This window comes from Hyperolius riggenbachi, chromosome 9 (genome assembly GCF_040937935.1).
Source record: "Hyperolius riggenbachi isolate aHypRig1 chromosome 9, aHypRig1.pri, whole genome shotgun sequence".
Classification (NCBI taxonomy): Eukaryota; Metazoa; Chordata; class Amphibia; order Anura; family Hyperoliidae; genus Hyperolius; species Hyperolius riggenbachi.
This window is the reverse complement of record NC_090654.1, coordinates 207,812,643-207,836,997: the sequence shown is the minus strand read 5'-3', so window position 1 is coordinate 207,836,997 and position 24,355 is coordinate 207,812,643. Positions and strand designations below refer to the sequence as shown.

Sequence of the window (24,355 nt, the reverse complement as noted above, 5' to 3'; positions counted from 1 at the left end):
TATGTGGAAAGTGAGAAAGCAAGGTCCTCATCTTTTATGTGACATACTTAATGACATTCATCTACAGATCAGATCCATCAGGATAGATTTTCAGATCTGTAGATGATTGACTGGTCTGCAGATGAATGTCAGTTAAACAATGTGTGTATGATGATCTGCAGATCTCATAGACTATGAATGCAATTTGCAGGAATGGATCTTTGGCAGGAACAGATCTTTTGCAGATACTGTTTTTTTCTGTCTGTACAGCATCTTGCAAAGATTTGTTCTGATGGAGAGTTCAGCTCCATAGAATAGACTGTGTAGAAATGCTCTCACACTACATGAAGGGTGGTAAGATAGGTCTGTGATCCTTCATTTTCCAAAGACTATAGTCTGATGTGTGTATGCACCTTTAGGTTACTTACACACCAAGACGTTGCGTTTTAGGGGACATTATGGTCGCATAACGTGCCCCTAACGCAACGCATGGTGGTGCAGGAGAGGACATTAGAGTGAGCCGCCTTAGGCGGCTCTATCCGCATAAGGTCTCCCAGAGTGGCGCTGATTGGCAACGTGATGCGAGACACTCCGCATCACGTGGTATCGCCGGCCAATCAGCGGCCGCCAGTGCAGTGCAAATTAAGTAGCCATGTGCGCGGCTACTGTAGCGGCATTCCCGGCCTCCTCTCCGCCCCCCACTGAGCATGTGCAAACAGTCTAACGTAGAATGCACAGCATGCTGCACTTTCACTACAACGTGCAGCGTTACATGTAACGCAACGTGGGCAGTGTGAACAGCCCACTTGTGTTAAATTGCTGTGTGTTGGGGGAGCGTTACAGGCTGCACTAACGTGCGCCTGTAACGTCCCTGTGTGGAAGCAGCCTTAGGCTCTTCACACACAATACAATCTTGGTTGTTGAATCTTACCACTTGCATGTAGTATAGAAGCTTGTCAAAACAATCCTTTCAAAGTATTTTAAGTCTGTTGGTCCTTATACTACATAGATTCAGTAAATTGATACAATCAAAATTGTATGGTGTGTGGCCACCTTTAGTCCCAACTTGAGAAAAACTTGCATGCCTAAAAAAAGAAAACTCCAGAGAAAAATTAATTGAGAGCCATCGTGTGAACTCACCACTAAAGGGATACTTAAGTAAAAAAACAAAAACAAAACGTTTTTAACTTACCTGGGGCTTCTTGCAGCCCCCTGGAGTTGTCCTGTGCCCACGACGTCCTCCTGATTCCCTCTGGCCAGCAGCGATGACCCCCGCAAAGCTGGACCATCCCTGGCTACTGCTATAGCAATTTCCGCATACTGCAGTATGCAGTAGCAGGCGACTGGCCAGTGGGAGTCACCCCTGCTGGCTGGAGGGATTCAGGAGGATATTGTGGGCACAGGACAACTCCAAGGGGCTGCAAGAAGCCGCAGGTAAGTAAAACAAAATTCTTTGATCTAACTATTCTATTCAGGAAGAAAGCTAGGCTTTACCATCCAGTACAATTGGAAATATCAAACACACACAAAGACATGTATATAGCACTTTTCTCCTGGCAGACTCAAAGCGCTTCAGAGTTGCAGCCATTTAGGTTGCACTACAATGACTGCACACAGCGCTGCAGCGATCACTAGTAGGTTCCAGGCCTTAAGGTGGCCATACATCAAGCGACTTGTCGGGCAATCAACCAATCGATGCGATTATTATAATCAAATTGGATGAAAATTGGTGCTGCCAAGTACATGCCTGACCGACAATGCGACCAATTTCGGGATAAAAATTGGCCGCATTCTCGATTGCGCATGCTGCAAGAGGTTGGGCCAACTTGCTTGATCGGGTGCGCAGCGGGAAACGGCGTGAAATTTTGTGACAGTCGGCCAAAGCCCCTGGCACTGTTCCTTCCCCCCAATGAAGAATGTCCCCCTGGTGCCCTGCCCCTCCGCTGCTCAGAGGGCATTCCCCTCTCCATACCTGCACACCCCACGTGGTTTCCTAGTAAGAGTGTGCGCATGACGTCACACATGTGCGCCCTTACTAGGAAACCACGTGGGGCGCATGCAGAGGAGATATCCTGCAGGCAGCGGGGGAAAAGCGCAGGCCCTGGACAGGTAATGTATACTTTACATGGGGCACATTCTTCATTAGGGGGCACAGCATCTGGGTGGTGGATGCGGTGCACAAGGCCAATTGCAGATCGATTTCAGCATGAAATTGATTGGGAATCAGCCTGTGGTGTAGCAGCAGCTGACAGATCTCTCTCTTATCAGATTCAGAGAGAGATTTGTCTCTTGATCGAATCTGCCCATACATCGTTAGATGTATGGCTACCTTTTGGGTGATTTCATTCACATTATTCAAATTGCCTAGCACATCGCAAAATATAGGAAAGCAACTCAACTCAATAGCAACTCAACAGTGTTGAAAAGTTGAATCACAAGTTACAAATGTGATGTGACACATACAGAAATACTAGCAGGGCTGTGGAGTCGGTCCAAAAATCCACCGACTCCGACTCCTCAGTTTAGGATTCCACCGACTCCGACTCCTCTAATTTGCATATTACAATTTTGTTGATTAAAAGTATGTAACATGAAATTAGTCTCTTAACTGCCAACGCTTAGGAATTTTACAAGACAACTGAAGTGAGAAGGATATGTAGACTACTATATTTATTCCCTTTAGACTAAAACTAGTCCTTGGTAAGAGTACTTATAAAAGGTACAAACCGGAACAAAGAACATCTATCAGGCCCTAGGCAATGTAAGTGTGGGTACATGTAAGAGTGATGTGCAGGTACTCTGCAGGGGAATGAGGAGATTGTAAACAGACAACACCTCTGTGTTCAATGTGCACAGCATTCTCAGTGGATTCCCTGCAGCTCTGTGGGGAGTGCATATGTAGAGTATAGTACTACTGTGTAACAAAGTAAACCTGAGACAGATGAAATTAAAGTTTTATACATACCTGGGGCTTCCTCCAGCCCCCTTTAGGATAATCAGTCCCTCGTTGTCCTCCTCCACCACCTCGATCTTCTGCTATGAGTCCAGGTACTTGAGCCAGTCTGGTGTAGTGCGCATGAAAGCAGAGGATGGGAATGACAGTTAAGGGGTGGTGAATGAAAGCAGAAGATGGGAATGACAGCTAAGGGGTGATGCATCAAAGCAGAGGATGGGAATGACAGCTAAGGGGTGATGCATCAAAGCAGAGGATGGGAATGCCAGCTAAGGGGTGATGAATGAAAGCAGAGGATGGGAATGACAGCTAAGGGGTGATGAATGAAAGCAGAGGATGGGAATGACAGCTAAGGGGTGATGAATGAAAGCAGAGGATGGAAACGACAGCTAAGGGGTGATTAATGAAAGCAGAGGATGGAAACGAAAGCTAGGGGATGATAAATGAAAGCAGAGGATGGGAATGACAGCTAGGGAGTGATGAATAAAATCAGAAGATGGAATGACAGCTGGGGGATGATGAATGAAAGCAGAGGATGGGGATGACAACTGGGGGATGATGAATGAAAGCAGAGGATGGGGATGACAACTGGGGGATGATGAATGAAAGCAGAGGATGGGGATGACAACTGGGGGATGATGAATGAAAGCAGAGGATGGGGATGACAACTGAGGGATGATGAATGAAAGCAGAGGATGGGGATGACAACTGGGGGATGATGAATGAAAGCAGAGGATGGGGATGACAACTGGGGGATGATGAATGAAAGCAGAGGATGGGGATGACAACTGGGGGATGATGAATGAAAGCAGAGGATGGGAATGACAGCTAAGGGTGATGAATCAAAGCAGAGGATGAGAATGACAACTAAGGGGTGATGAAAGCAGCGGATGGGAATGACAGCTAGGCGGTGTTAAATAAAAGTAGATGATGGGAATGACAGCTAGGTGATAAAGGAAAGCAGAGGATAATAATTAGGGGGTGATGAATGAAAGCAGATGATCAGAATGGCAGCTGGGGGATAATGAATGAAAGCAGAGGATGAGAATGACAGCTAAGGGGGTGATGAAAGCAGAGGATGGGCATGACAGCTAGGGGGTGATGAAAGCAGAGGATAGGAATGACGACTAAGGGGTGATTAATGAGGATGAGATTGACAGCTGGCAATTAATGGGTGACTGACAAGCTGTAACAAGCAGAAACTTACATAACTTACAGTCGATCAACCATCTGGAACGTCCTCCTGTTCAGCGGCACTGCAGCTACTTCCCTCTAGGGTCTCCTCCTTAGTACCTGTACAGCTTAGAGATGGGAAGTTCGGATCTTTTCAATGATCCGGATGATTCGAATCGGATCATTGAAGAGATCCGGATCTTTGATCCGAATCTCGGATCATTTTACTACCGGAAGCATTCGGGGGTGAAATGAACAGCAGGACAGGTCTGTGGACAGGAGAAGGGGAGGGGGGTGGACACACAGAGAAGGGGAGAAGATGGACAGAGGGCAGGGAGTGGACAGAGAAGGGAGGAGGGACGAGCAGAGAGCAGAAATGTTTGCACGTAATACCCACATGCTGAAGTCATATGCTTTATATGTATTTCACCTATATGTTCATCTGTACACTTTGAAAGAAAAGGTCGCACAGTGAAAGAAAGCATTCCCCAAAAGCATTCCCAGAAGATAAGTGCAGCTGTTTAGTGCCGAGTGCAGGAGGATCATATTGCGCTGCAATCACACACTGTCTGCAAAGTTACTGAGCTGTGCTGAGCCAAAAGCTTCCCATGTGATCACTGTGCAGCACTACGGAACAGCCAGCCTATAATGGGCAGCACGTTATTGCCAGTATGTGTGCTCTACACATATCTGGCAGTGGCACCTATGTCCCCTCTCTCTCATCTACCTGTGTGGCTGCAAGGCTGGCTCCCATCCAACAGAGCGATCCATCTCAGCTCTGCTTCCAGGACCCCGCTGCCCGCTGAGAGGGGGCGTGTCGCTCCTGGCCCCGCCCCTTTTGCGATCCGAATCGTTCATTTTGATGATTCGGATGATCGACTCATAAAATAGATTCGGATCAAAGATCCGAATCGTTCATGATCCGGACAACACTAGTACAGCTCCGACAACCGAGACTCCTCCCTTCACTCCCGCGGCTTCTCCCTCTTCTGTCATCTTACGTCGTCTTCACGAATACAGCCGCAGCGAGGCTTTCGTAGTCCTCCCGACTCGCGGCTCCTAGCGCTCGAGCACCGCTCCTTTGTTTTCGGGCATTTGGGCTGTACTAGTGGTCGCAGCTGTGGCCTGGTCAGCTTTACTGCAGCTCTGTCCTGCCCTCCTTCCTTTCAGGGACGCTTATTATGCGGAGGGCACCTGTACAGTCAGCTACCCGCCTCTAGACTCCAATTCAGCCATCTGCGGCTGCAGACTTCACTCCATGTGTAGCTGCTCCCATCACTACTTCCATCCGCGGCTTCACACCTCACATCTGCGCCTCCTCCCATCACTCCTTCCATCCACAGCTCCACACTTCAGCCATCTGCGCCTCCTCCCGTCACTCCCGCCGTCCGCGGAACCTCCGAGCTCCGACCACTCAGCGACCCGCAGATCCTCTTGTCTGTCGACAGCCGCATCTGACGTCATTTGCCTCGCAGCGGGGCTGCCGTAGTGACGCGCTGGTTCCGCACTCTTCCTTCCTCGCTCGTAGGGTATGTGCTCGGTGCAAGTGGCAGAAGCTTCTCGTAGGGTATGTGCTCGGTGCAAGTGGCCGTAGCTCCTCGTGGGGTATGTGCGCCGTGCAAGTGGACGCAGCTCCTCGTGGGGCATGTGCGCAGTGCAAGTGGACGCAGCTGTAACGCTTCTAGCCCTTCGGTGACCACTAACGTGCCGATGGAAAAGTAATGGTGTTTAAAACACTATTTACTTTGTGTTGTAATGTGAGCAGGTCTTAATAGGCAAGTACCAGGTAGCCCACGCCACCAGTCCTTCATTATCACAGGCACATAGCTCCCAACTGTCCCTCTTTCAGGACTTTGTCCCTATATATATATATATATATATATATATATATATATATACATATATATCTGTATCTCTACAAAAAAATATATTTGACGCTAAACTTTATTCCTATCCTTTAAATTGATATATTACTAATTTTAAATTGTTAATTTGAAGGAAAATGAACCAGGATAGAAAGGACCAGTGTGGTTTGAATTATAAAACAACATATTTTTCTTATGAAATCTTCTTGGTATGCGTGACTAGGGGTGTGGCAGGGGCGTGGCTTAAGTGTCCCTATTTCTCATCTCAAAAAGTTGGGAGGTATGCAGGTACCTCCCAACTTTCTGAGATAAGAAAGAGGGACACTTAGGCCACGCTCCTGCTACACCCCTGATCACAATCCCTAGTCACACATACCATAAAGATTTCATAAGAAAAATATGTTGTTTTATAATTCAAACCACACTAGTCCTTTCTATCCGGGTTCATTTTCCTTCATGTTAACATTTTAAAATTAGTAATACAGGTAATCCTCGGTTAACGAACGAGATAGGGACTGCCCACTCGTTCTTAAAGTGAACCTAAAGGCAACAAAAAAACGGAAAATTGTTACTTACCTATCGGTAATTTTCCTTTCCCGATGCTTATGTCGTCACACTTGGGTAGACGCCCCTCCCCCTCTACCCATAGGACCATGTTATAAATGCTTGATGTTAGTCCCACCCCCCCAGTCTATGTGGCCTCGAGCACTGAAGCCCACAGAAGGGAGGGTCGCATGACGACATAAGCATCGGGAAAGGAAAATTACCGATAGGTAAGTAACAATTTTCCGTTTTCCCTATGCTAATGTCGTCACACTTGGGATTTAACTAGGAATAACAATGAAGGGCGGGAGACAAAATTGCTGTGCAACAAAATAAGAGTTTACTTAATTCTCAGTATGTGACAACAAAACAGTTTTCCCAAACAAAGCAGTGGACTGAGCTGTCATATCAACTCTGTAGTGTCTCATAAAGGTGTGGATTGTAGACCAATTTGCCGCTTGGCATATCTTATCAGCTGGCACCTTGTTATAAGCGGCCCATGATGTGGACACACTTCTAGTGGAGTGTGCGACTATTTGCTCAGGAGGAACTAAATTTATAGTCCTATAGGCTAATTGAATCGCTTTTACTATCCACGATGCTATGGTTCTGACGGATGCTGGTTCCCCTTTCCTGTAACCGTTAGGGATGACCCATAACCTCTCCGTCTTTCTGAATGTTGAAGTGGCCTGAAGATAAGATTTTACTGTATGGACCACATCCAACGGGTGAGGCTGCTGAGAATCGTCCATATTGAAAGCCGGTAATGTCCAGTCCTGATTAAGATGGAAAGTAGTAGAGACTTTAGGAATGAACTGTTGAAGAGGTCTCAGAAGGATTTGATCTGGGAATACAGTCAGATAGGGTTCCTCACAACCTAGTGCTTGCAGTTCTGACACACGTCTGGCTGATGCTATTGCCACTAGAAAGACAGCTTTCAATGTCAGCTTCCATAGATCACATTCTTCAGTCGGGTAAAAAGGAGGTGCAGAATATACTTCAAGAACCAACGGTAAGTCCCATTTTGGAAAAACTGTTTTTTAAGGTGGCTTTATCCTCAGGACTGCTCTCATAAATTGCTTTACGAGAGGATTAGCTGCCCATGGCGTGCCTGTAAGTGATGACAGAGCTGACGTCTGCACCTTTAAAGTGTGATAGCCTAATCCCAGATCTAATCCGCTCTGAAGGAACTCCAGTATCTGAAAAGGCTCCGGTTTCATAGAATTAAAATTTCTATCCTGGGCATGAGCTAAGAAACGATCCCATATCCTCTTATATGTGTTGTTATTTGTAGGCCTCCTGGATTTCAACATCGTCTGTATGACTGCCTCTGAGCAGCCCCCTTCCTTCAACCTTTGCCCCTCAAGTTCCAGGCCATGAGATTCAGGCTTCCCGGATTTCGATGGTATACCGCCCCCTGGTATAGCAGATTGGGATTGGAGGGCAGAGTAAGAGGTGGACACACGCTCATCTCTATTAGGAGGGGAAACCACGGCCGATTCGGCCAATGTGGTATGATGGCTATTACTGTAATGTTCTCCCTGAGTAATCTCAACAGGAATCGAAGGATTAGTGGTGTTGGCGGGAATGCATAGGCTAGGTTGGAAATCCATGGGGCTGTTATGGCGTCCGTCGCTACTGCTGCAGAGGATCGGTATCTGGATATGAACCTGTCGCATTTCGTGTTTTGAGGAGTCGCCATCAAATCTAAGTCTGGATTCCCCCACTTTTTGCATATCCATAGGAAAGTTTCCTGAGATAGACACCACTCGTTGTTCTTCAACGTATGACGGCTTAAGTAATCCTCTGTCTCGTTGTCCTGTCCTGGAATATAGATTGCCCTTAGGTCCCAGATGTTCTGCTCCGCAAACTGGAATATCTTTGCCGCCTCCAGGAGCAGCTGTAAGCTTCGGGTTCCCCCCTGCCTTCTCACATAGGCTACCGCTGTTGAGTTGTCCATCCTCAGGAGGACCGTCTTTCCTATAATTAGATTCTGGAATGATAGTAACCCCTGATGGGCTGCCCTTAACTCCAGTATGTTCGCTGGTGTGCTGTTGAGGTATGATTCCCAGCACCCCTGGGCAGTCTCCTGTCCGCAGTGGGCTCCCCAGCCCCTGGCACTGGCGTCTGTGGTAATTGTGATCATCCCAGCACACTGGATTAGATGACTTCTGGTTAGATTTTCTGCCTGAGTCCACCAGTCCAGGCTGTTCTTCATTAGAGGTGTTAAGTATATAGTCTGATTCAAGTTGTCCTTGTCCCATTGGGACAAAAAACCCCACTGGAATGGCCTCATGTGCCAATGAGCCCATCGGACCATCGGGATAGTGGAAGTTAGAGTTCCTAAAAAACTCATACACTGTCTCGCAGGTAACACTTTCAGTGATTGAATTTGTCGTGACTTCGACCTTATCGTTCGTATCTTCTCCTGTGGCAATGAGAGAGAGTTCTTCTGTGTGTTTATTAGGGCTCCTAGATAAATCATCTCCTGAGTTGGTTCCAATGAGCTTTTCTTCAGGTTTATCTTCCAACCGAATTGGGTGATTGTATTTAATAGAGTGTCTCTCTGTAGTAAGATTGTCTCGAAATCCTGTGATAGCAGCAGCAGATCGTCTAAGTAGTGGAATAGACGCAGACCTTGCAGTCGAAGGACGGCCACTAGGGCAAGCAGGACCTTTGAGAATGTCCTGGGGGCCGTACATATCCCAAATGGGAGGCAGGTAAACTGGTAGTGGTTCTCCCCGACTGCAAACCTCAGATATTTTTGGAACGTTGGTGCGATGGGAATATGAAGGTATGCATCTTCGAGATCGACCGATAGCATCCAATCTGATTGTCTTATGCATTGCGTTATTGATTGAAGTGTTTCCATCTTGAACTTTTTCAACTGGATATGGTGATTCAGAAACCTTAGATCTAAAATCGGCCGCCAGTCTCCTGTTTTTTTCAATACCAGAAAAAGAGGGGAGTAAAGACCCTGTTTCTTGTTTATTTCTGGTACGGGCACTATCGCTTCCTTTTCGAGTAGTGTTTGAATGTAATCTGTCAGAACAGCTAGCCTGGTTTGCTGCTTTGGAATCTTTGTAGGTATGAATCTGGAGCGCGGGGGTTGTAACTTGAAGCTCCATTGATGACCCTGACGTATGGTCTTTATTATCCAGGGATTGGAAATCTTTTCTTCCCAGATCTGGCCGAATTGCTTTAGTCTCCCCCCTACCGGGCAGAACTGGGAACTCTGATTGTCAAAAAGACTTTTGCTGTGACACAGGAGGAATAGTAGAATTCTTTTGTTTCGTTAGACGCTGCAGATTACTCTGAGTGCTTTGCCAGTTCCTCTTCCCTGGTCTATAGGCTCTGGGCGTCTTGAATCTCTGCTGCTGATATTTTCCCGTTTGTTGGGAGAATGGCCGTTTTCCTTTCCTGTCCTGTGGTATTAGTCCAGACTTACCACCTGTCACTCTCTTTATTGCCGTATCCATTTCTTCACCGAATAGATGTTCCCCATCATATGCAATCTTGCACCAATCCTGGCGAGAAGACGGGTCCGCTGTCCAAGCTTTTAACCATAAAGATCTCTTTGCTACAACCGACGAATACATAGCTCTAGCTGAGCACCTGATGACATCCACTGCTGCTTCGCCTACATAGTCTGCAGACAATTTCAGATCTTCAAGTCCCGAGATTATCGCTTCTTTATCCGTGTCTGTTTTAATCGCTTCCTCGATATTTTGAGTCCAGACTTTCAGAGCACGTGAGACCGCTGTTAGAGCAATTGCTGGTCTGGCTGCTCCACCAGCCGAAGTGTAAATTCTCTTTAGTTCTGAATCTATACGTCTATCCATGACATCTGTGAAGCTTACTGCATCATCACGTGGGAGTGTAGTAGGTCTTGCTAGTCTCATTACAGACGCATCAACCGCCGGCGGATTATCGAGCTGCTTACAGTCCCGGTCCTGCATAGGATACAACTTGCCCAATCTATTGTGCAGCAGTGGTCTCTTCTCGAACTTCTTCCACTCCTCCTTAATAACTTCATTAATCTCCTCCATTAATGGAAAAGGAGTAACCTTTTTCTTGAGGTGCGTATAGTATTGTTTTTGCTTTTTAGGTTTCTCTAATTCCTCTGGCTCATCTTCCCATTCTATCGCTTGCCTGACCGCACATACAAAGGGTTCCACCAGTGCAAAGTCGAAACCTATATTTTCCATATCCGGGTCTTCTGCATCCGGCAATTGCTCCGCAGAAGTGGAAGGTAGCGCCGGTAAGGTGGCGATAAATTGTTTCATCGAGTCCTGCACAGCTTGCTTAATTAGTTTAGATACGTCAACAGGCACTGGTTCTTGCTCCCTAGACATTTCGCCAAAACATGTACTGCATACAGTTTTCCCAGGCATAACGTTCCTGCCACATGCCCAGCAGTTTTTTGCATGACGGTCAGCTGATCTAGATCTTCTCTTTGATCTTGATCTATTTCTCCTTCTTGATCTACTTCTGCTCCTATGTCTTCTATAGTAATAAGGAGAAGGAGATCGTCTCCTGCGGTAGGGCGATGGGCTCCTTCTGGAACGGGATCTGGATCTAGAGGATCTCCTCGCCTGCTTTCTTGAGCTGTAGAAAGTAGACAAGACCCGTTGACTATGCACTCTCAATAAAAAAGTAAGGGCAAAAAAAAAAAACCTACCTGAAATGACCCCTACCTTTCTGCCCTTTGCTGGTCTGTTTTTGGCGCGCTGGGATAGAAAGAGGCAGTAGAAGCCACTGCAAGAGAAAAGGATAGGATATGGCATGCAGGCTGAAGACAAAAAACCAGCTAGGTAGCGGAACACAATAGTATAGAAGATATGCCAAAAGGCTCCTACCATTGTCCTCCAGGTTAATGACTTGGTCATCCTCGCTGCTCCCTGTACATGCCTCCATGGCGTCCCCGTAGCGTCCTGCTCGCGGAATCGCCGGGGGAGGAATGCACAGCACTCCATTAAGTGTCCTGTGCTTCCTGGTCGCTCCGTATGACGCGGGTGACACGCGGATGCGGAAGTGACGTCATACGCGGAAGCCGGCTGGTGGAACGCATACAGCGTCTCCGGCATTCTGCATTAGACAGAAGGGAGGAAGAGAATCCACCTCCGCCTAAACCCTTGTTTAAAGGGATGTAACCCGCCAAATGCCACGCTATACGCCGAAGCTTTGAGGTAATTTATACCTATAATATAGCATGGCAGCCCCGAAAAGACCAGCAGAAAAACGGGGTCCCCTGCAGCTAATTTATAGCTTATGAGGTCAGCACTGGGAGAGGCACCAGTGGGGAAAAAGAAAAAATAGCCAGATTTACTAGCTAGGTAGGGGTAAAACAAAAAAAAAAAAAAACTCTTCTGATATTCGGTCCCTATGGGCGAAGTGGTCGAGGACCAAAAAAAAAGACTGGGGGGGTGGGACTAACATCAAGCATTTATAACAACATGGTCCTATGGGTAGAGGGGGAGGGGCGTCTACCCAAGTGTGACGACATTAGCATAGGGAAAATGAGATTAACTCACCTGGGGCTTCCCTCAGCCCCCTGCAGACGATCGGTGCCCTCGCAGCCCCGCTCCGATGGCCCAGGACCCGCCGGCGAACAATTCTGGTTTGGCCGTCACCGGCCGACAGGCATGGGAACGCGTGTGATTGTTCGCATTCCCAGCCTGTATATCGCCCCCTATGCTTCTATTGCGGCCTCCTGGGTCTGCGAGGGCACCGATGGTCTGCAGGGGGCTGAGGGAAGCCCCAGGTGAGTTAATCTCATTTTTTTTTTTTTGCGTTTAGGTTCACTTTAACCTGAATCTGTCCGTAAGTCGGGACTACCTGTTCTGGCCCGCTGAAAAAGAAGAATATGGGCAGCTGAAGGTAAATAGAGGCCTACTAACCTGATCCCCGGCGGTAGAAGGTGCCCTTGTGGTGCCCGGAAGGTCCACAGCCCGTCCTCTCGCTTCCTCGATTGTTCCCTGGCGGCTCCTGGCTTCACATGCGGCGCATAATGACGTAATCAGGAAGAGCCCCCTAGTGGTGGCGCTTCCTAATTGCGTCATTATGCGCCGCATGTGAAGCCAGGAGCCGCTGGGGAACAATGGAGGAAGCGAGAGGACGGGCTGCGGACCTTCCGGGCACCACGAGGGCACCTTCTACCGCCGAGGATCAGGTGAGTAGGCCTCTATTTACCTTCCGCTGCCCATATTCTTCTTTTTCAGCGGGCCAGAACAGGTAGTCCCCGGCGGGCGTGACATCATGCCACGGGTCGGAGCTATGGTCGCCGCGTTTGTATCGGCGCGCCGTTCGTAAGTCGGGCGTTTGTAACCCGGGAACTACCTGTATATCAATTTAGAGGATGGGAATAAGGTTTAGAGTCGATCAAACACATTTTATAGTAGAGAAATATATATATTTACATAGAAAGAGGGACAAAGTCCTGAAAGAGGGGCAAATGAGGAAGAAAGAGGGACAGGGCTCCCAAAGAGGGCCTGTCCCTTCAAAAGAGGGACAGTTGGGAGCTATAATCACAGGTGCTGCCATTCATTTGATGAACACACATCTGCTTTCAGGCAGTGGTATGCTGGAGACATATTACATTACAATGGCATAATGTACATGTTTGTGGAGCTACTTACAAACTGACGTTAACATCGCACACCAGTACTGGGCAGATGAGTATAATTAAGCCAGGCAGTGTGGGTGGGTGGGGAAGTTTAGGTGTTAGGCGGCAGGTAGGATATGAGGGGAGGTTTAGGCATTAGGCAGGTAGCGCGTGCAGGGGGAGGGGAGTGTAGGATTAGGCAGGTAATGTGGGGGGAGTGTAGTATTACCGGAACGCAACTGAAAGAAAGTTATACCACATGTTTCAGCCGTATATAGTCTCATACAGTCAAGGAAAAGTATCCCTTACTGTACCTGTTAATGTGCATTTGCAGCGTGTTACCATACTATAACACGTTATACCGCAATGCTACTGCCACAATGTGAATGTTGCATATGTGGTGCATTGGAAGCAATAAGCCGTGTTACAAAGTGGCTGTCGTGCTGCACCACTGTTATGTGACAAATAGGATTAAATTTTTTTTATGACTTAGGGCCCGTTTCCACTATTGCGAATCCGCATGCGTTGCCCGCATGCGGATTCGCACAGTCAGTACAAGTGGATGGGACTGTTTCCACTTGTGCGTTTCCCCGCACGTTTTTCTGTGCAGAAAAAATCTGCAGGGTAGGGGCCTCAGAATTCGCCTGCGTGTGGAATGCAGGCGAATCGCACGCAATGTATTTAATAGGGAAATCGCATGCGTTTTCCCCATGCGTTTTTTGCCGCGATTTCGCATGCGATTTCGCATAGGTACCCATGTTAATTCACACAGGCAGTGACATAGTTAAAATCGCATACAGCCTTACCTATGCGAAATCGCATGCGAAATCGCGGCAAAAAACGCATGCGGAATCGCACCCGCATGCGATTTGCCTGCGGTGATTCGCCGGCGATTTCGTAACGCTATAGTGGAAACGGGCCCTAAAACCTCTTAGGCTACATTCACAGTGGTGTGGTGCTGCTGCATTAAGGCCGCTTTGTAACACAGCTTGCCGCACTGCAATGCACCACTTTTGTGATGTTGGTTTGGTAAGTGCATTGTGATATAACAGTATTGTGTGGCATATAATGGCAAATTGCATACAGTACGTTACCACTAAACGCATGTTAACAGTGAAAGTGAAGCATAATTTTCATTGACTATATGCAGGTCCGGATGTAGATCACAGGTGCCTATAGGCACAGATGTCCTGGCACCTTAGACTTCTCCCTTCTCTGATGTCATTGGATGTCCTCCGGGCTGTACTGCGCAGGCTCAGAACTACTGAGCCTGTGCAGTACAGCCCGGAGGACAGCCGATGACGTCAGCACGCCGCCGTGAGGCGCATTGTGGAGCGCAGAAGAGACCATTTTGGAGCGCCACCGGAGACCACCGGGAGCCTGCGGAGTGGCGCCGAGGGCACCTCCTGCCTGCCATGGGCTGGAGGAAGCCCCAGGTAAGTGGATACGGATTTTTATTTTTTTTTAATTGTCCCTGAACCTTCCCTTTAAGTGTACCTAAGGGCAAACCCACTAGAAGCCTTTTCTGAGAGCTAGTGGTTTGAAAAAGCTCTTGCTAATGCAATGCTATGGGCAATTTTTATAAAATCACATCGCTCAAGTGAAGCATAATTTTCATTGACTATATGCAGGTCCGGATGTAGATCACAGGTGCCTATAGGCACAGATGTCCTGGCACCTTACACTTCTCCCTTCTCTGATGTCATCGGACGTCCTCCGGGCTGTACTGCGCAGGCTCAGAACTACTGAGCCTGTGCAGTACAGCCCGGAGGACAGCCGATGACGTCAGCGCGCCGCCGTAAGGCGCATTGTGGAGTGCAAAAGAGACCATTTTGGAGCGCCACCGGAGACCACCGGGAGTCTGCGGAGTGGCGCCGAGGGCACCTTCTGCCTGCCATGGGCTGGAGGAAGCCCCAGGTAAGTGGATGCGGATTTTTATTTTTTTTTAATTGTCCCTGAACCTTCCCTTTAAGTGTACCTAAGGGCAAACCCACTAGAAGCCTTTTCTGAGAGCTAGTGGTTTGAAAAAGCTCTTGCTAATGCAATGCTATGGGCAATTTCCCAGGGTCGTCTCCAGGACAGCAACCCAGATGAGAGATGATCCCTCCATTCACTGCTGGACAGGAAAAGGTTAAAAACGTACAGCACCAATAGAACGTATATAAGGACACTCCAGCTTACCCTAATCAGTTTGTTTCCTGTCCACGGAAGGAGAAGGTGCTGGAGGCTGCTGCCGGGCGGTCTGAAGGGCTGATGCCAGGTGGCAGGGTCCTGGGTAGTCCATTCCTCCCTTGTATGCGGCTGATCAGAGCGAGTCAGTGCGGAGGAATAGCTGCCGGAGATTACAGAAGCCGAGTTCTGTCTGCATTTTGAAGTGGATGTGCGCGCGCACGGGGACCCGGACGTGGTGATTGGTTGCTGCCTAGTCAGGTGACTAGGAAGTGACGTCAGGACTCGGCTCAGCGCGGACCGGAAGTGGGGTCGGCGTTTACTTCCTGGTGCTGCGAGATGCAGGTAACTCCTTCAGCGCTGGCGGAGAAGCGCTGAAGGGTGATATTTAAACACGGGAACTTATGTTTGGGGGCAAGTGCCTGGAGGAAGGGTTTTTTTGCGGACACATTTACTGTTTTTAAACCTGCCTGCCCTGTCGAACATTGTGCATGATGGAGTCGACAGAGGCAGGTCAGGAGGCTGCTGCTGCCACTACAATTGATGCTCCTACCCCTGCTGGTTCTGTGGTATGTGAGGCTTCTATGAGGCTATGTTAGGTTGGCACATTGGGGGGTGTTTTTTACTGATAGACTCTTCCCCTGTTTTTTTCAGTTAAAGACTGGGAAGTCTGCAAAGGGGAAAGATCCCAAGAAGGATACTCGGGGGTCTCTCACTCTGGGTCATCTTCCTCCTGCCAATCTGCTCCTCCTGCCTCTAAAACTAAACCGAAATGTGTTCTTTGTGGTGTAAAGATTCCTGCTGATAGTACAAGGCCTATCTGTAAGGTTGTACCCAGGAGGTCGTTAAAGAAGAGTCTCCTGCAGTATTCAATGATTTACTAGGATGGATGAAGTCAGAGATAGCCTCCACTTTTCAATCTTTAAAGGATTCCTCAAATGTGGCTTCCACATCAGCATTACCTGGCTCTTTCCCCGCTACATCTATGGCGCCCTCGTCTCCTTCTAGATTGCCCCCTCCTTCCCCGGGGGAGTCTGTCCCTCTTAGTTTGACCGACAGGCATTTGGCGCAAGTATCTAAAAGGAGGCGCAGTGGTGGCGATTCAGAAGTTGAGCTGTCTGAAGGTGAGATCTCTTCTCTTGAGGAAATGTCTGGCTCAGAAGAAGAGACGGTGCCTGTGGCTGAAAATACAAAATCCCAGAAATTTGCGTTCTCTACAGATCATATGGATAAATTATTAAGTGCTATGTATGCGACCATGGATATAAAAGAGTAGGAAAAGTCGCTTTCTGCCCTAGACAAGATGTATCAAAGTTTAGCAGATAAACATACAAATGTGATTCCCGTCCATTCCACATTGAAAGATATGATTAAAAAAGAGTGGGAGGTTCCTGAAAAAAGGGCTTTTTGGCCTAGAGCTTTGAATAAACGTTTTCCCTATAATACGGACGTTCAAAAGAATTGGGGTCCCGTGCCAAAGTTAGATCCTTCCTTATCGAAAATATCTAGAAAGACTGCACTACAGTTTGAAGATTTTGGAGTTCTGAAGGATCCATTAGATAAGAAGGTTGACAATCTTCTGAGGCGTACATGGGAATCCTCTACCTTATTATTTAAACCTACCATTGCAGCTACTGCTTTTTCTAGAGCTCTTAAAGTTTGGCTCAAACAAATGAAGGCTCATATTGCAGGGGGCACGGCCAGAGAGGTTATGTTGAAATCCTTTCCTAACATTTTTCACTGTATAAATTATTTATGTGATGCAGCCGATGAATCAGTTAGGCTTACAGCCAGGACCTCGGCTCTCGCCAATTCAGCTAGAAGGGGGATTTGGGTGAGGACTTGGGATGGTGATATGTCTTCCAAAGTAAAGTTATGTGGTATTCCTTGTGGAGGTACCTTTCTATTCGGTTCCAAATTAGCAGAAACGTTGGAAAGGTCAGCAGATTCTAAAAAGAATTTTCCTGAGAAAAAGCGTGTGTTTAAATTTAAACGCTCCTTTCGTTCCTCCAGAGGCCCCGATTCCAATTTTCGGTCAGGGAGAAGACAGTGGAGGCCCCAAAAAGAGCAGAAGGGAAAATCTTCCTTTCTCCCCAATTCCTCTAACCAACCTAAGAAACAATGACGCCAGGATTCCGGTGGGGGGAAGGTTGGCTCACTTTATAGAAAATTGGCAGACTCTTTTCCACAACAAATGGCTCATAACAATTGTTCAGGAGGGTTACAGGTTAGAGTTTACAGAGAATCCCCCACTAAGATATTTTGTGACCCCACCTCCGGTGTCTCCAGTAATGTCCTCAGCTCTAGACATGGCAGTAACAGATCTATTCGAGAAACAGGTGATAAGAAGAGTTCCGTTGTGTCAAGAGAAAAGAGGGTTTTATTCCCCAGTTTTCCTAGTTCAAAAACATCAGGGAGATTTCAGACTAATTCTGAACCTAAAGATTCTCAACAGATCAATCAAATATCGAAAATTCAAAATGGACAACATCCAGTCGGTCCTAGGTCTTCTGCAGGAAGGCTCCTTCATGGCCTCACTGGACCTTCAGGACGCTTACCTTCATCTACCAATACACCCAGAATCACAAGCTTTCCTGAGGTTTGCGGTTCATCAGTCAGGGGAGGTAAGACATTATCAATTCACGGCTTTGCCATTTGTGTTGTCCTCAGCTCCTTGGCTCTTTACTAAGACAATGTCAGAAGTATTAGCCCACTTAAGACTTTCCAGGATTCAAATCATCGGCTACCTTGATGACCTATTTTTTTGGGGTAACTCTCCTATGTCAGTATCCCATATGATTCAGACCTCAGTGAGTGTTCTGCAATCCCTGGGCTGGGTCATTAACTGGAAAAAATCTTCTATACTGCCATCTGTCTATGATTTTTTGGGATTTCAGTTGAACACTGTTGAACAGAGGGTTTATTTGCCTTTACAGAAACAGGAACTGCTTCTAACAAATGTGTTTTCCTTCCAGGAGGTTTCTTCCATCTCTATAAGGGGAGCTATGTCCTTACTCGGTCTTATGACATCCTCCTTCCCGGCTATCCAGTGGGGCCAACTGCATACACGACATCTCCAACACTGGATCCTTCAGGTTTGGAACAAGAAATTGCTCTCTTTAGACAAAAAGGTGTTGATCCCGCATTATGTAAAAACCTCTGTGCTATGGTGGACAGACAGGGTGCATCTTTCAGAAGGCAGACTATGGGACTTCCCGGTTCAAAAAGTAATTACCAAGGATGCAAGCATGTGGGGGTGGGGGGCCCACATGGACGAGAATCCAGTGCAGGGAGTTTGGAGCAGGACTATGGGGAGGAGACACTCCAATCTCAGAGAATTGGAGGCAGTAAGAAGAGCTTTGTTGCATTTTCAGGCAGACATTATAGGTCACCATGTGCTAATAAGGTCAGACAACAACACTGTAGTAGCCCACCTGAATCATCAGGGCGGTACAAGGAGCAGGTCCTTCTCATTGCAGGCGGAAAGGATCCTTCTGTGGGCCGAGAAAAAATTGTTCTCCTTAAGGGCAGTTCACTTAAAGGGGACTTTAAATCAGTTGGCAGATTATCTGAGCAGGTCACAGTTGAGTCAGGACGAGTGGTCCCTGAATCTAGAGATCTTTCTGGAATTAGTGGACAAGTGGGGGCAGCCGTCAATAGACTTATTTGCAACCAAGCAGAATGCGAAGTGTCAAATGTTTTGCTCTCTGTGTCCCCTCGAGAAACCATGGGCAGTGGACGCGTTTTCTCTGAAGTGGGAGTATCCTCTTCTCTATGCCTTTCCTCCCTTCAGTCTCATTTCCAGGACGCTCAGGAAGATTATCCGGGACAAAGCTCTGGCAGTGGTGATAGCCCCATTCTGGCCAAAGAGACCCTGGTTCTCTCTACTGAGGAAGCTTGCTGTAGCCGAGCCGTTTATACTACCGATCAGGCCGGATCTGTTGACACAGGGCCCGGTATGTCATCCGCAGGTAAACATGCTGCACCTAGCAGCGTGGAAACTGAATGGGAGCTTCTCAGAGGTAAGGGGTTCTCAAGAGACTTATCAGATACACTACTTCAGAGCAGAAAATTAGTGACCAGAAAGATCTACGAGAAAGTTTGGAGAATTTATTGTTCTTGGTGTAAGGACAATAAAATGGACAGACAGCAATCCCTTTCTGTTTTAGAGTTTCTTCAGGCTGGACTAAAGAAGGGATTGAGTGCAAGTACACTGAAGGTGCAAACATCAGCTCTTAATGTTTTCCTACAAAGAAAACTGGCGGAGGAAGAATTCTTCATTAGATTTTTCAGGGCCATTCAGAGGATTAGACCACTTGTAAAGACATTTGTCCCTCCTTGGGATTTGAACTTGGTTCTGCAGACTTTAATGGAACCCCCCTTTGAACCAATTGATGAAATTTCAGAAAAGATTCTAACTATTAAGACTGCCTTTTTACTGGCTATCTCTTCTGCCAGGAGAGTGGGAGAAATTCAAGCCTTGTCCATCTCAGAACCCTATTTATTGATTACTGATGATAGAATTACACTCCGTTTAGATCCTGCCTTTATTCCTAAAGTTTGTTCACGGTTTCATCGAGGTCAGGAGATATATTTACCATCTTTCTGTGATAATCCAAGTAATGAAAAGGAAAGACAGCTACATTGTTTAGACATTAGACGTTGTGTACTTCAGTATCTGGAGATGACTAAAGCATGGAGAAAAACAAGAGCCTTATTTGTACTGTTTTCAGGTCTAAACAGGGGGAATCAGGCATCTAAAGCATCCATTTCTAGATGGATAAGACAATGCATTTCCATGTCATATCAGGTGAAAGGTCTTCAGGTTCCGACCTTACTGAAAGCTCATTCTACACGGTCAGTTTCTGCCTCTTGGGCGGAGAAAGCTGGTGTTTCTATTGACCAGATCTGTAGAGCAGCCACCTGGTCAAGTGGTAATACTTTTGTAAAGCACTATAGGTTAGATGTGTCAGCTAGTTCCGATTTGTCATTCGGTAGAAGAGTTTTGCAAGCCGTTGTCCCTTCCTGATACGGTAATCTCTGTATCTCATCTGGGTTGCTGTCCTGGAGACGACCCTGGGAAAGACACTAGTTACTTACGGTAACGTCTTTTCCGGGAGTCGGAAGGACAGCACCCAAACTACCCACCCATAAAAAAAAAAAAAAGTTAAGCATTATATGGTCATCTCTGTTATTACTGATTAGGGTAAGCTGGAGTGTCCTTATATACGTTCTATTGGTGCTGTACGTTTTTAACCTTTTCCTGTCCAGCAGTGAATGGAGGGATCATCTCTCATCTGGGTTGCTGTCCTTCCGACTCCCGGAAAAGACGTTACCGTAAGTAACTAGTGTCTTTTTATAAAATCACATCGCTCAAGTGGGCTTAAACCCATAGCATGACATCACAAAGCGCTCAGAAAAGCTTTCCTAGTGGGTTCTTCGGCCCAGGCCTGAGATGGGCTTACTAAGAGATTTGATACTTACCTGAGGCTTCCTCCAGCCCCATGAGCACCGATACGTCTCTTGCCGTCCTCTCAAGTGCCTCCGTTCGGCCACAATCAGCCCTGGTAACTGACTCAGCTGCGCCAGTCAGGCTCTTCTGCTTATGCGAGGAGGAGCCGCTGCAGAAGAGCCGACCATTGTGACTGAGCCAGATTACCGGGGCTGATTTTGGGCAAACGGAGGCACTCAGTTTTAGTGAGCCTATCTCAGGTTTACTTCAAAGGAGTCGTCAAGCAACTCATGCTACCCATAATACTAATTACCCGGGGTTTCCTCGAGCCCCTGCTAGCCGCTATGTCCCTCGCCGCAACTCCGCTGGCCCCTATTCCCCGACGGTGCGACTGCAGGGCTGCTCAAATACCCCCAAATTCTATTCGAGTTAATTTGAATCTGGTTATGCTCAAGTCCAGATTCTGTCGTGATCACGAATAGAAACAGATATCCGATTTGAGTGTGGTTTTGAGTCAAATAACTGCATGTAATCATGAGTCGTGATTCAAAACCCACCGAATTTAACGGTTAATAGCAAAGCCCCCTTAAATGCCAGAATCACCACATTTGCAGGTTATGTTAAGAAGAAAAGTGGGAGCAAGGTTCTTTTTAATGAATTGAATCGAATGAATCGGCTCTGAACCTATTCATTTGATTCAGTTTATTAAAAAGAACCGGATCATTTATGAACTGGTTAGTATCGCTGAGAATGCGTCCAATTAGGATGCATAGCTGTCGGCTCCCGCTGTCTCTCCACACCTGCCTTCACCTGTCACCCTCACCTAGCCTGGCACCTGGTGCACCCATGGGTGCCCTGGGTGCCAGGCTAGGTAAGCGTGACCGGTGACGAGGTGGGGAGGACAGCGGGAGCTGGCGCTATGCATCCTACGTGGACACATTCTCTGCTATAATTAATATAGTTCGTCTGAGATCTTCAATCAACTTAATTGAAGATCGCAAGATTAGAGGATATTGGCGTGGTAACTTTTTTTTAAAGGTACAGTTAAGTATTTCTGGTTAATTAAGAACATTAAAGGACTTTTTTCATTGTTGAGTTTTTATTTCATTTAACCCTTTGTGGAAATGGGTAAGGGGTACTTTGTACCCCTATACTCATTTCTCCTGGGAGGAGGGTGGGCATCTGGGGTCCCCTTCTTATAGGGGACTCCCAGATGCCACCATGAACCCCCCAGGGAGTTGTCGCCCCCACCTCCTGGGACACCGGAGGTGGGGAAGAGCCCCTTGTCCATGAATTGGACAAATGGCTTGGGGGGAGAGGGGAAGGCTTGGCCACCCCTTTCCCCGGAGCCCCACATACCATGGACCATGCGGGCTGGTATAGCTCAGGGTGCGAAGCCCCAGTTGGCCGGGGCTCCACATTCTGGCTATCCCAGCCTTCATGGGAGACAAGGGGTTACAGCGGCTCGGAAGGGGGTATCCCACGTCTTTTTTTTTTTTTTAATTCCTACACTCTGAACATAGAAAAAATTTAAAATAAAAAAAATACATATTTTTTTAAAATATTGTTTCCCACTATCCTTTTAACATATTGCAAATTTGGTGCTGCTAGGATGTAAGGGGCCTTTGCTATTAACTGCTAAAGTCGGCGGGAATTGTTTCCCTTGATCTGACATTGACCGGCATTTAAATGTATACATTTTTTCCTTTGAACTTTTAAAATCGATTTTCTTAAAAAGCGTAAGGTCTTTTTGAAAAATGTTTCCCCTTGCTCCCACTTTTCTTCTTAACTTAACCTGCAAATTTGGTGATTCTGGCATTTAAGGGGGCTTTGCTATGAACCGTTAAAGTCAGCAGGTTTTGGCGGTTAATAACGGCCGGATTTGGACCAAATCACGGGTGCATTCAAGTCTGAATTCGTCATTGAGATGCAATCACAAATTTCCGATCAGGATGTCTGATAGTGAAAACAAGGCATACCCGTGATCACGAGTTCGTGATGAGCAACCCTGGGTGCGAGCCCCGCTGTCAATCTCCTCCCGTTCCGGACCACGTGGAGCTGATTGACAGTGATGCTTGTGCAGGTGCAGTAGAGGATGATTTAGTGGTCATCCTGTGCACCGTTGGGGAAAAGGGGCCAGCGGATCGGTGGCGAGAGACATAGCAGCTGCCAGGGCCTGGAGGAAGCCCTGGGTAAGTAGTACTATGGGTAGAATGAGTTGCTTGACGATATATATGGAGGTAATGTGATTTTTTTTTTTTTTTTTTTACAGTGGTGACCATAAGCATCCTAAAATATGAATTAAAGTGAGTTTTAAAGAAAACAGATACCTAAGGAGAGGGAAGGCTCTGGGTCCTATAGAGCATTCCCAGTCCTCCTACGGTTCCTGCTGGCTCCCCCATTAGACCATTGACTTCAACTTTGATCACAAATTACTTCTTTTGAAATGAATATTGATGGTGACTGAAATACAAATAGTTCTGAATTGATGCTGGATTATGCACAATTTTGTATGCAGCTTGAAAACAGACCAATCAATTCCTGCTCAGGTGGGATTCAACTGGTTTGTCTGAGGCATGGAACCCACTAGAAAGCGTAAAACGCAATCGCTATGGATTTGCGATTTTGGAAACTATTTCCCTGCTCCTATACAATTCATTAGAATGGAAACGCTCAAAAAATGCTGCATGTCCTGCAATTGCGATTTGCTTAACCCCCTTGGCGGTATGATTCTTTCCGGATTTTAGGGTTTGAAAGTGGTACAATTTTTTTGCACCCTTTCAGACCCTAAAACCTGGAAAAAAATCAAGCTGCCAGGGAGATCTGCACAGCCCCAGCAATCACTGAGTACATTTGAAATCGGCGCCAGTAGACTTGGCATATGGCTGATCCTGCTTCTGCACAAGTCCGGGCCGATTTAATTACTATTCCCCCTCCAGGCCGCCATGGATAGTGGGGGAATGAAATAATTCGGCTCCCAGCGATTGCTGGAGGCTGAATTATTGTGTTTTTAAGCAACCTCGGCTCCGTCTGCTGACTGCTCCGACGTTACTCACTGAGCGCCAGGGCCGGGCCGAGGCATAGGCTGGAGAGGCTCCAGCCTCAGGGCGCAGTGTAGGAGGGGTCGCAGAATTCATTCAGGTGTCATTCCAAATTGTGTTTGAAGCAGAAAGAAATAAGAAAAGGGGATACATTGCAGTGACTGCAAGCCAGATAACTAGATATTAAGGTGTTGGGGAGGTTGAAGGCCCTGTGGCGCCTCTTAGTCTAATAGCAATCAGTGTTTGATGGCTCGGGTGGCAGGGATGGAGGGGCGCACTTTGGCGTCTCAGCCTTGGGTGCTGGAGGACCTTGTCCCGGCTCTGCTGAGCGCTGCAATAGGAGTGATTCCTATTGTAGTCTATGGAGGCGCCGGCTGCGCCCAAATCTAGCAGCGCTGAAAAGCACTGCTCCGGCAATCACTCACCTCCCTGGCTTCAGCGCTGCAGTTATGCCTCCACCCTCCGGGTGGCGCTGCAGCTCTAAAATTAGATTGCTGGCTGTCGTCATGACGACAGCCGGCGATCTCACCAGGAGGAAGCAGAGCCCCGGAGGAGAGGAAGAAGAATGGCGTTCGA

At 47.3% G+C, this 24,355-nt stretch overlaps 1 protein-coding gene across 5 annotated transcripts in view; it reads left to right on the top strand.

Moving 5' to 3' along the window:
• Positions 1-5,139: 5,139 nt before the first annotated feature.
• Positions 5,140-24,355, top strand: part of LOC137531844 (son of sevenless homolog 2-like) — a 77,857-nt gene continuing 58,641 nt past the window's right edge. For 4 of the 5 annotated variants that reach the window (XM_068251818.1, XM_068251815.1, XM_068251819.1 and 1 more), the window contains exon 1: positions 5,140-5,634. The gene's annotated coding sequence lies outside the window, so the exon portion shown is untranslated. Of the gene's footprint in view, positions 5,673-24,355 lie in introns of all 5 variants that reach the window. The other variant, XM_068251820.1, reaches the window with a different exon arrangement.